We start from the raw sequence: 13,688 nt of genomic DNA, 5'->3' as shown, positions 1-13,688 counted from the left end.
TAGCTCATTCACACCAAGAAAATTGGGAGATGATCAGCACTTGCTGTCATGGCATATCATACCATGCCGTATAATACGACACCAAACCACGCCATTTCACGTCATACCATACAATGCCAGAGCACACCACACCATATCATGTAATATGTCACAACACATCATGCCATGGTATACCATGTCATGACACATATCATATCATGCTATTACATGTCATACTGTAGCATAGCATACTATGCCAAAGCACACTATGTCATATCATATTATTACACAATACCACGCTATACCACACCAGAAAAGAGATGAACAGGCCAACAGTTCCCTCATTGGCTCTGAAAATATCTGTATTTAATATATTTCCCCTGTCAACTATCAGAGAAATTGGAAAGCATTGAAGAAAGGACTCCATACGCCCTTACCTCATCGTCTCAGGAAAAATCCTGTTTTGTTCTGAGATCACTTCCATCCCTGCTCCCAAACCTACCCTGTGTGGCATTTTCAAAAACGGCTCTGCCTCTTACTCAAATAGAAATGGACAGCCTAGAATTACCTGACCTATGAGGATAGTAGAGAATACGAATAATGAAAAATAACCAAGCCCCAAATTCCGAAGTGAAAGAACTTGGAGGAAATGATCAAAAATCACAGACACTTTCCAGAAGAAGACAGACAGATTACGCAACTCACACCTCAGAGAAAGGCAGTTCAAGACCTATGGCCACATGGCCACACACGTGAAAATGGCTAAGATGGAACAGGCAAGCTCCTGAGGATGAAGAACAAGGAGTCGGCAGATTTTTTGTGTGAAGGGCCAGTTTGGTGCATATTTTGAAACTTTTAGGGACATACGGTCTCTGTTGCAATTGCTCAACTCTACCCTTTTTGGCATGAAAGTAACTCATTCACAAACAAGTAAGTGCTGCTATGTTCCATGGATTCTTTCAAAGAAGAGAAGTTGACTTTGACTCAAGAACAATAGTTTGCAGGCCCTGGTTACAGGGCACCCGGATCTCCCACACAGGGCTTGGAGGAATCTCAGATGGTACAAGCACTTTGGAAATCTGTCATTTCTTAAAAAGTTAGACATATGCCTGGCAAAGACGCTGATATTCTAAGTACATGTGTCTCCATAGACATGAAAATATGTCTACACAAAGATTTGCACACAAATGGTCATAGAAAATTAATTCCCAAAGGCCAATAGATGGAAACAGCTAAATATCTTGAATTAGAGAATTCACAAACAAATGTAGTATATCCACTCAATGAATATCACTCAGCCATAAGAGAATGAACTGTGGCACACCCAGGTACATAGATCATTCTGTATCATGCTAAGTGAAAAAATGCATACAATATATTTATTTATATTCACATACTTATTTATATTCAATGCAAACTAAGGCATAGTACTAAAAAATAGCTACAACGAATCTGGCCTAGGTGATGAAAATATTCTATATCTTGCCTATGTGGGTGGTTTCATGGTTATATACCTCTTCCAAAATTACAGAATTAAGCTGTAGAAAATGAAGGCAGTTTATTTGCCTAAATTATTCCTCACAAATCAGAAAGAAAAAACGTAAATTCATAGTCCTCCAACAAAAACAATGCTCGTAATGCAGAGTTCTGTGCAGTCTTTTGTCTTTCACATCAATAATTATTTATCAAGTCCTAAAATCCCATCACACAACTAGTGGATCTCTGTGGAGTCCAATTTCTGTTCTTCTTGTTTCTCAACATTATTTGTTCCATTCCTAAGCCCCATTAACAGACTTCATCTTCCAGAAGAGGAGGGTGAAACACTTCGTGTATACACACAAATATGTTTTCACTGGGGACACTGCTGAACACGTAGCAGAAATTGCCACCAGATTTCTAAAATGAATGAGGAATAAAGCCCAGGAAAAGGAGCAACTTGGCAGCAAGATACCACAAAGTGAAAAACATGAACTCTCAAATTGGGGTTGGGGGTTTAGATCCTCATTCTTGGTTCTTAGTCCCAGTTTTGTTCTATCAACAATGAGATGGTCTCCTAAGTCCTTTCTGTGGACCTAAACACATTCAGCATAGATTACCAAAGAGGAAGAAAAATAAGAGAACACTTTGAGGAAGGAACTAACCATTCATCAGCAAAATAAATAAAGAAGCTCTATGGCCCGAATCCGAAGCTGGATCTATGCACATATGCAGAAAATGAAGTTAATTCAACCAGGCAAGTGACACTCCACACCCACCATGGCCTTCCTGCTCTCATTCTGACTGGGTGTAGAGGAGGCTGGGCCTGTATGGCAGACAGTCTAAGCTCTCTTTTTGACACCATGGACACTAAGGCTGAATGAAGGCAGAGAGCTGGCTGGTCGACCACACAATCACGCTGCTTGTTACTAAGGCTGAACGTGAGCTCAGTTCCACCATGATTTTCTCAGCACATTTGAGCAACTTTTCTCTCTTTAAAAACTGTTTAGGGGGCAATCATTTGGCATATAAGTCAAGACGCTGCTTGGGAAGCCTGCACGCCGTATAGGAGTGCCTGGGTTTGAATCCCGACTCTGTTCTCAACATCAGCTTCCTGCTAATGCACACCCTGGGTGGCAGCAAGTGATGGCTCTCTGCCACCCCTGAGGGAGACCTGCACTGAGTTCTCAGCTCCTGGCTTTGGCCTGGCCCAGCCCCAGCTAATGGATGCATTTTAGGAGAGAAGCAGGAGATGGAAGATCTCTCTTTGTCTATTTCTCTGTCTCTTTGTCATTCATATTAATAAATAAAGTATCTAGCAAATTCTCTAATAGTTCTTTCAAAATTCTTAGAAGTACTTATAAAACTGAATAATATATAAAGATATAAGCCAAGAGAAACTATTTAAAAATTAAAACCAAGGGGCCAGTGTTGTGGCCTGGGGGTAAAACCAATGCCTGTGATGCTACTACCCCATATGGGCACCAGTTCATGTCCCAGCTGCTCCACTTCTGATCCAGCCCTACTAATGGCCTGGGAAAAGCAGTGGAACATGGCCCAAGTGTTTGGATCCTGGCACCCCTATGGGAGACCTGGATGAAGGTTCTGGCTCCTGGCTTCAGCCTGGCCTAATGCTGGCCATTGCAGCCATTTGGGGAATAAACCAGCAGATGGAAGATCAGTCTCTCTCTCTCTCTCTCTCTCTCTCTCTCTAACTCTCACTCTCTCTCTCTTTCTCTCTCATTTTCTCTGTAACTCTGACTTTCAAAATAAATAAATAAATCATAAAACTCAGGTAACAGTCAAATTAATAGGTGAACGTAGTAGTTCAAAGGAAACTTCATTTGAGAAAAAGAGTTTTTAATCTCTTAAATATTGACATCCTTTAGAGAGTTTGAAGTGTTTCAATGGTTTTTGTTTGAATTCATTAGGAACATTTTTATTAAACAATGGTTTTTTATCTTTCACTCAATTAAATTCACCCATGCCTTTTAGCCAACAGCAAGAAGAAAAGGAGGGGCACCAAGAAGAAAAAAATATTTTTACTCTGGAAAGCTTAGAATCTAGAACAAAGAAATAAAATTTATACTAAAAAATTTAAAATAGTAAAATTTCCTGAAAATAAGGTAAATTATCTTTAAAAGTAATGAAAGGGAAAACCAGGCACATCTTAAAATTCAATTTTAAAAAAAAAAATCAAAATATTTCAAAATATGCAAAAAAGCATAAGCAAGTTAAATTGTATATTGCTTGTTTCAGTGTATGAATGAGAAAGTAAAATAAGGCAAACTACTTTTCTCAAGGTCGCAAGGTGATTGGCTCTAGAGTCTAGGGTCTGGAGTGTGATTTAGTTCCAGTATATGAAGGCATCTCCCTATTCCAGATCTAAGTTGCTCAATAGCCATATAAAAATAAACAAAAGAGTATCTAATGTCAAACAGAAGAGCAATCATGTACTATTGTTGGTTTTAATGTCTTACTTTTATTTTCTTCCTTATCATTCACATGTTTTCAAATTTCCCTTTTTGCTAATATGAAATTTTATTTTGTTTTCCTCTCTTCCCAAATCCTTGCATTCACTATTGACCGCAGGCTCCTTCAGTTATCTTCTATACTCCCGATCAATTACTGAAATCATTGTCATGAGCTTACAAGTAAGGTACCTGTGTGCATTTAATATAGGATGTGGTTAGAATCTAACACATACAGAGCCATGCTCAGGGCATTGTTACTAAAGGCAGAACTATACTCAGATTCAGAAGAAAATGTATCATAGATCTTGCTTTGTTGGCATTTTCCAAGCTTCAAATTATTACTCCCATTAATGAAAGAGACCACGTCGTCCCCACCCTCTTACCCTGCACTTTCCCCAGCCTCTGCTAACTACTGCTCCGTCTCAGCTTCCATTAGATCAGCTCTTTCGGACTCCCCCTCTGAATGAAGTCAGCAGCCTTTGTCTTCTTTGTTCTTGGCTTATGTCACCTAACATAATGAGTTTCCGCTCATCCACATTGTCACAAATGCCAGGATTTTCCTTTTTTAATGGCTGAATTGTATTTCACTGGGCATAGGAGGAATAAGCTCAGGAATCTGTTATACAGCATGGTAGCTATAGCTAAGGATGACATATTTATTGTTGAAAATGCTAAGAAAAGGGATGTGAAGACTTGTCTCCACAAAATTGCTAATTATGTGAGCTAACACATTTGTTAATGAGCTAAATTTAACCATTTCAGAACTTAGATACACTTTTAAACATCATGATGTACACAGAATCTACATGTAATCTTATCTGCAAATTTATGAAAAAAGATGAAAAGGCAGAAATGGGTAGATAAAATGAAATCCTCAAGGCACCCACTTTGAGACGACCAAATCGCACTGTACAGCCAAGTGATATTTTTGTAGCCCAGCTTGTTTTTGTCTTAAGTTACACCTAAAAGCACAAATTCAAGTCTTCAAACAGTTCTCTGTATGTATTACAGAAAAGGCACTATAAGTGATTGTTGGAAGTCTTTACTATCCTACTGATACTAAAGATATGACATCTACTCCCATGAAAGAAGTATAACCACATAACAAATTGTTCTCAACTTTAAAAATGTATAGATACGTCTTAAATCAATGAATTTTCACATTGTGTGAAAAATATTCTGCATATGAAATGATGCTTCCACCTAGGAATTTAATTATTACGTTTTCATGGAAGTCTTACATTTCCTGACATAATCATGAAAATCCAGGGGAACGAGCATTTGCTCACACTGACTAGGAAGCATCACCAAATTAAACACATAGGAACCCAATAAAACCGAAACTTGTTTTACTATAGTAAGATTAAAACAAAATTGATATGAGATTTATCTTATTCAAAGTTCCAACAGGGAAAAAAGAAACATACCTAGATTCATGTATTCTTATCAGTCCCACATACTATTCATAGAAGTTCAAGTACAAGTATGTATTTTAATTCCTTTGTTCATTCCATCCATTCCTCGTAATAGCATAACAGTGAGCAAGTGGTAAGTCTAATGCTGCTAGCTTTTTGCCCCACTTCATACAATGAAATGAATCTCGAGAAACAATTTTGCAAAGGGGTTAAAATAAGTAGTATGTCCACATTCAGATTTTGTGACTACACTTTCTTTAAAGGATTTAATGGTGGAATTTCAAGCTCACATCTTTGGTCAAAATTCAGAGCCTCACACAAAGAGAACGGCTCCTCCCCTGTGCCTGGCACTCAAGCCTCGGAAAGGGTTTTGGTTGAGATTATGTTCCAGGAAACGTAGAGGGGGCAGGTTAGCCACAGGGTCTTTCTGGCGGCAATGTGCCCACATACCCTACCTTGTGGCTCCAGGGGAGCATGGCAGACCCAGCGACATTCTGAGGCATAATATGACGGAAACAGTAGCAATCTATCTTTTTACATTTTAAAGTGGCAATGTAGCCTCTACAAATATTTTTTTCAAATATCAGGACCATCTCAAATGACCAGATCATTCATAAATCAGGACTCTATCAGTTAAAACAGAAAGTGCCCTTAGTTTTTCAAAATTATCTTTTAAATTATATGCTAGAAAAGGAACTAATATAAAGTTTCCTCAAAACTTCTTAACATGCAAGGATGCACAGTTTTAGAAATCTTACCTCTTTCCAAGAAAAATCCTTAGCTCCCAAGGCCCATTTGTTCATTCAGCAAGTTATTTTAAGTAGCTGGACACTTTATCCTATAAAATAAACAAGTTTATTTTATATCTTTATAATTTAATGTAAACGTTCAGCAATTATTACTTGGTGCCCCACTAAATAAGATCAATAAATTTGTCCAAATTACTTTGATATCTTGAACAGGAAAACGTAATGTAGGAAGGAAAAAAGGGGGTAGGCACTAAATTTGACTTCAACTCCCCCAAACAAATCACAGTTTGGAATCATTAATTGGATTTAAGGTACTTTGAAATAATTCATTATTCAGGCTCTGGCCCTACTAAGGAATCCGTGATTCATCTGAGAGCTGCTGAAACACGCGGGTGCCCCCTTGACTTGTCCGGAACGCTACGCCACCACTCCCTTTTCTCACTGCCGATGAGGGAAGGCTCACCCCAACGACATAGCTAAGCAGTCATTTCACAGCACAGCTAGCAAGTAACTGGATTTCAGTGTAACAAAAGACGTTTTTCTTGAATAACATATGTTATATATACCACAAATGTAAATATAAATCATAAATAACCAAATTTTTCAAATAGAACTTGAAAGCATGCTTTGTATAATTTTAATAAAATAGATGCCTTATAACATTAATGATACACATTACATATGTGAATAAATAATGAAACACTTGAGAAAAAAAGAGTTCAAATCTGGGCCAAAGTTGGAATGCTTTTGCATTTGGGAAGATATATTATTTGAATTAAATGAAAATACATGCAATACAGATTCATTAGCTAAGTATTAACCTTAATACCTATTAGGTGTTAGTGTTATTAAAATAAAAAAACACAATATAGTGACAAAGAACTTAAAGTAGTATTTTTTCTGTTATTTCCAACCCCTTTTAAAAACTGTATTTTGAGAAATATGGTGCTATATTGCTATATTTTTGAGAAATATTGAATATATTATTCCATATAGTACAATATTATATCATTCTGATATATTTTTCAGTGGATACTTGCTGGATCTCTTATTATGTGGTAGGAGTAGACCAAACTTTAAAAGACTGATATAAGCAAAAAAAAATTTATACTAGGTATACAGGTATGTAAAAAGATAATCTATCAGTCTAAACAAATACACAAACATTGAGAATGCATATGTCAACATCACATCAAATGTTCCTTAGATACAGCCAGCGTGAGATGCTGAAATCATTTCAGGTTGTGGCTACATGGAAAACAAGATCCTTTGGAATGAGAAGTCAACTAAGGGGCCCGTGTTTGTGAATGTTCACCACTGGGGAAAAGTGAAATGACCATGACGTCATGACAAGGACGAAGGTGGAGAGAGTGACAGCAAGGAGAAGCTAAAATGAGAACTGAAGAGGGGCAGTGACCAGAGATTGGCAGAAAACGTGTACAAGGAAGACGAGCAGAGTCACAGGAACACACTCACGGGATCTTAGGGAGACGCAAGAAGGCTTCTCAGGTAGTGACAGTGAGGTGCCAAGGCGTCACCATGTCAGGCTCTGAGTGGGCGGGGGGGGGGGGAAGGGGCCACCCGCAGAACTGGCACGAGAAGGAGTCACGGGGTTCATCTGGAGATAAGATGAGGGGGGAACACCTGGAAGGGGTTGAGGACAAAGAGGCTGTCTTGGCGAGTTCAAGAGAGCACAGCCAGAGAGTGGCAGGAGACAGGGAGACTGGAGAGTAAGGCGAGAGTGGGGTGAGCAGCAGTGGCTGAGCAGTCCCGGGAGGACCGCTGATGGACAGGCAGTGATGAGGCCGAGAGTACCCTTGGGGGCAGAGAGATGGCTGTGAGGTCGTTCCTTGAGTGTTCAGGCTTGAAGGTGTCCACTGGACTCTTGATGATGGTGCTGTCTGCCCCAGCCAGGAATCAGACCCCCCGCCCCTGACTTCCACTGATGGACCCATAGGGCAGTGGAGGGGCGGTCTTTCTCACTTGTCCTCCATCAGTGGAGGCCTGGACCAGTGAGCCTCCTCCTGAATTACATTATGCTACAAAGTAAGTTACAGAGGGTTGGGTGTTCACTTGTTGGGTACGGACAAGAAGTCCTCTCTGAGTTGGTGACATTTTATCTGGGATCTCATATTCTAGATATAGACACACGGATCTCTTGAGAAAGAACGTTCTAGACCAAAGAAGCAATAAATACAGAGGCCCTAAAAGCAAGATCATACACAGAATATTCTAGAAACAACAAAAATGTCAACCAGCCATGAGTGAGGAGAAAGGGCTGGAGTAGCAAATTATAAGGCAGTAAAATGTGAAAAACGAATTGGCACAATCTATGTACAAACACAATTTATTAGATAAGAACAACGCATTGATCAAATAAAAATATTGTAGAAAAAAATAAAAGCTATGGATCATGTAAATAATACAGTTGCCTTACACAGTGGAGGTTTTACTATTTTTCAGATATCTCTACAGTAATCAACAAAAATACAGACATCATGGTGGTCAAAGAAATTTTACTCCAATAAACAGAATCTTGCTATGGAATCATTATAAGCGTGATTAAAACATGCATTTTGACAGGAAAAAACACACGTCTCTGATAATGGGGAGAATCCGCGGACACACATGAGTTTTCCACCTATCTTCAGGAAGTTTACGTGAGCCAATGAGGCACCTGCAGATACATAATAATGGATTCAAGCTGACAGCTCTTTTTTCAATTCACAGCATATAATTTTCCCACAAAAATCTGTCAAAAGAGGTTCCATTAGTGTCAGGTGACGATTCCGAACAAGCATACTTTTAACTTGTTCTAAAATGATAGTAAGGAGTGAAACTTGAGCGGGAAACTCCTATAGCAAACAGACTGTAATTCTTTATCTTATCTATTTCTTTCCTTTGATCCCAATGTTCTCCTGCAAACTCTAAAAAAATCGCGACTTTGACAAATCTGATGTCTGCCAGTTCCTTCGGAGTGGGCTATGAACAAATAAAACATTCTACTTTCTGTTGTACTTGTTTTCATTAAGCAATGATTTACTAGGAGTTAGTAGAACTGAAACTCACATTGACCATTTTCTTTCAAAAACAACATCATGAATTTATTGAAAAGATTTAAAATCTGTAGTTAATAGTGCTAGGAAAGTTCCCTTCACTATGCTGTGGTATAGCCAGTAAAGCCGCCTTCTGAAGCACCAGCATCCCACATGGGCACCGGTTCGAGTCCCGACTGTTCCACTTCCGATCCAGCTCTGTTGTGGCCTGGGAAAGCAATGGAACATGGCCTAAGTGCTTGGGCCCCTGCACCTGTGTCAGGACCTGGAAGAAGCTTCTGGCTCCTGGCTTTGGGGAGTGAACCAGCGGATGGAAGATTCTCTCTCTCTCTCTCTCTCTCTCTGCCTCAGCCTCTCTGTAACTCTGCTTTTCAAATAAAATAAATAAATAGGTCTCAAAAAAAAAAAAAGTTCACTTCAAATTTAATATATCTCCTCTTATCTGTGATACTCCTTGTCTTCAATCCTTTTCTTTGCTTCTCACAAGACAATGAGAAAATGATGTACTTGAGGCAATTTATATAAATAAATTAAAAGTTCATCAATTAAGATTTAATTTCCTGGGCCGGCACCGTGGCTCACTGGGTTAATCCTCCGCCTGTGGAGCCAGCATCCCATATGGGCACTGGTTTCTAGTCCCGGTTGCTCCTCTTCCAGTCCAGCTCTCTGCTGTGGCCCAGGAGGGCAGTGAAGGATGGCCCAAGTGCTTGGGTCCTGCACCCGCATGGGAGACCAGGAGGAATTATGTGGCTACTGGCTTTGGATTGGTGCAGAGCCAGCCGTGGTGGCCATTTGGCGGGGGGAGTGAACCAATGATGGAAGACCTTTCTCTCTGTCTCTCTCTCTATATATATATAACTCTACCTGTCAAATAGAAAAATATTTAATTTCCTTTAAGATGCAGATTTCCAATTGATACTGATTACAGTTAGTAGATATGCTATATATCTAATAAATTAAAGATGTGTATTGTCTTGAATAGTTAGTGTGCTAACAATGTATAAATTGAAGTAATTTCAAAATTCTTTTATTTAAACATTGCAATGTACATGTCTGTTTACTCATTAATACATTAAACACCTATTATTATATCAAATACATTAGGCAACGTTGTAGGTGCAAAATTAAATAAGACACACAACTAAGCTTGTATAACCGGAATAGCTGAAATATTTTTTCTTTTTCTTTTTGCTACTTTATCTCTAGTGAATAGAACAATGCCTACTAGGGGCTAATATTCAAAAAGTATAGATTTTAAATGAATATCTCACTTTGAATGGATGTATGTCTTTGAGCGAACACAAGGGAATCAGAAGAGTGATCAGCAAAGGTGCCCCAGTATAATGAGTCTATGACAGCCACATTCACCAAATGCTGGGGAAACAGATCAGAGAACAGGGGTGACTGGAAGGCTAAGATACTTGGTAAAGATTTAGAGGAAGCAAGCACACCAGGGGCCAGTAAGTGCATCAGACACCATAGAACATTACTCAAGGAACACATCTACACTTTTCCAAGACTCAGAACAATATTTCAGTTGTATAAAATTTGATAACTTTTAGAATATTAAAATATGCAAATGAGAAATTGGGAAATATTTAACTAATGTCTGTTAAATTTAACCTCTCAGCCTGATTAATTTCTAAATTAAACATTTTGTTAAAATTTTCTTTCATTGCAAGTATAGAATACCTTAATAGGCAAGATAATTGTTTAAAAAATCACATAGTTCTTTTTTTTTTTTTTTTTTTTTTTTTTTTTTTTTTTTTTTGACAGGCAGAGTGGACAATGAGAGAGAGAGACAGAGAGAAAGGTCTTCCTTTGCCGTTGGTTCACCCTCCAATGGCCGCCGCGGCCGGCGCACCGCGCTGATCCGATGGCAGGAGCCAGGAGCCAGGTGCTTTTCCTGGTCTCCCATGGGGTGCAGGGCCCAAGCACCTGGGCCATCCTCCACTGCACTCCCTGGCCACAGCAGAGGGCTGGCCTGGAAGAGGGGCAACCGGGACAGAATCCGGCGCCCCGACCGGGACTAGAACCCAGTGTGCCGGCGCCGCTAGGCGGAGGATTAGCCTAGTGAGCCGCGGCGCCGGCCTCACATAGTTCTTAAAGAAAGGATACATTTATAAGTCCTTTCAATTTTTAAAAATATTTATTTATTTATTTGAACAGCAGAGTTAGAGAGATCTTCTATCTGCTGGTTTCACTCCCCAAATGACCACAACCGCACCTGAGCTGAAGCCAGGAGCCAGGAGTCTCCTCTGGGTCCCCCACAGGGGTGCAAGGGCCTAAGCACCTGGGCCATCCTCGGTGACTTTCTCAGGCCTCCAGCAGGGAGCTGGAATGGAAGTGGAGTAGCTGGGACTTGAACTGGCACCCAAATGGGCTGCCGGTGCTATATCTGGTTATACCATGGCGCCAGCCCCATCAATTTTTAAAGCTTATTTTTACTTTGTTTGAAAGGCAGAGTGCAGAGGAGAAAGATGAGAGAGAGAGGGAGAGGGAGAGAGAGAGAGAGGGTCCATCCATTGGCTGGTTCACTTCCCAAATGCCCTTAACAGCCAGGGCTGAGCCAAGCCAAAGTCAGGATGCAGGGACTTCATCTTGTCTCCCATGTGGGTGGCAGGAACCCAAGTACCTGAGCTGTCACCTCCTGGGAGGTGCATTAGCAGGAAGCTGTATGGAAGTGGAAGTGGGACTCGTTCCAGGCTCTCCAATGTGGGACGCTAGCATCCCAAGCAGTGGCTTAACCTGCTGTGCCAAAACATCATCGCCCTCTCCTTTGTTCTAAAACAAAACATATATGCTTAATATTGGACAAAGATTTTAACACATTTGAAGCTATTAGTGAGACCATCGAGATGAAGAAATGACACCAAGGGCTTTAAAAGACCTAGACTGGCCCGGATCCTCCAGTGTGATACTGGTTCTGAAACAGGCTGGAATCAGCATCATTTGATCACATGTGTGTGACACCTTAAAAGAAGTGACCTCAAAACCCCAATCTGCCTTTGAATGTTTCTAGCTTAGAGACATTGAAACTAGAAGCTTCATCATTTTCAATTTTCCATCAGATAACAAAAACTATTTAATTAGGAAATCCGTGCATCTGTCCTTAGTTTAAGACTGTCCAGTGCCATGGCTGCCTTAAATAAACTTCCTAGGGCCTTTTTCAGCACATTTTAAATCAGCCTGAACAAATTTCTTGGGACAGATGTGGGTCATTGAAAGGTCACAAAGAAAGCCCCAATGATAACATATAATTCCTATAGGCTTCTCAGAAAATTTACACTGAAACAATTTTCCCCTTAGAAAATAAGCAGATTCTGTAAACAGTTACAGAAGTGCTCACCCACAGTGTGAGTGCTCAAGCTTCATCATGTCAATAACACTACCTTATAAACTTTAATTCATGTCTTTTACTTGTATCGAACTATTTACATAAGAACCTTGTAAAAATACCCTGATATGTACACACACATCTACATGTACATGTGCCTGCACACACACGCATACACACATGTGTATCCTCCTTCAAGGATACTTAGCTGATGTAAACATGCTTTGTTATAATTTAATTAGATAAGCTTTCAACTTAGGTCATCCAAATGTTTCATTCCACCAACACTCTGGAATCTCTATTTCCTTCTGAATATTTCTTATATCCTCTTCTAAACATGTGTAATTCTTGCCCTGATTATATTTCTAATTAGAGACTACATTTTTCTATTATTTCTTAATCATAGCTACAAACATTATTGGAATAAACATTTTTGAAGCTTCCTGGTGTTCACAATATCTCATCTTCTACTGCTGTTTACAGTGTCAATTTGTTACTTTTTCCCTTTGCAACATTATGAACAAAGGAGAAGCCTCTAACCACACTAACTACTTGAATCCAATTACATAATATTTATCATTATATTTTGAAAATACCAGCTGTGATACATTTTAAGTACTTATTTTCTCTAAATTCCTATTGCCATCCAAATCAAAAGAATTCAATCTGGAGAACAAAATAGTAAAAATCATAGGAAAGAAAATATCTATGATTATAATATCGCCCACAGAAGCAATTTATTTTCTAATTCTGCAAAAACAAAATATTGATTTGTAGTTCTTTAGGAATAAGTTTCATTGACGGTTTATTGTTCTCGTCGACATTTTATCAACGGTGTTTCATTCTTTCAATGAACTGTTAAGGCACTGGCATTTTCTTTCGTCTTAAGCTGGATGGCTACATACGCTTAATACAGTTGACGTCAGAGATAAGAGTGGGCCTACTGAGTGACTGTGTCATAGAAAGGTGTGTTAGCTACCAAAAGTGTGCTCATGGTGAGTGAAGAGACTCTCACACATGGAACTCCACCTTTTCTAGCCCACAAGTGTGTGCCCCACAGCCTCTCCAGTCCATTCTAGACCTGGCCCTCGTTTCGATGGAAGTCCCTCAGGATTCACTCAGTGAGACTATTTTTGGCAAGTGGATAAAGAGGTAAACGTTGAATTATGGAAGAGATCCTTACATCTGTGATTTCACTCCTT

General features: G+C 39.5%; 1 protein-coding gene across 2 annotated transcripts in view; it reads right to left on the bottom strand.

Annotated features, from left to right (window-relative positions):
• The window catches only part of SEMA3A (semaphorin 3A), a 482,660-nt gene that overhangs the window by 308,934 nt on the left and 160,038 nt on the right, over positions 1 to 13,688 (bottom strand). For both annotated transcript variants that reach the window (XM_051853017.2, XM_051853018.2), the window contains exon 2: positions 6,103 to 6,182. The gene's annotated coding sequence lies outside the window, so the exon portion shown is untranslated. The remainder of the gene's footprint in view (positions 1 to 6,102; positions 6,183 to 13,688) is intronic.

Source organism: Oryctolagus cuniculus, chromosome 16 (assembly GCF_964237555.1).
Source record: "Oryctolagus cuniculus chromosome 16, mOryCun1.1, whole genome shotgun sequence".
NCBI lineage: Eukaryota > Metazoa > Chordata > Mammalia > Lagomorpha > Leporidae > Oryctolagus > Oryctolagus cuniculus.
This window is presented reverse-complemented; position numbering and strand designations above follow the sequence as displayed.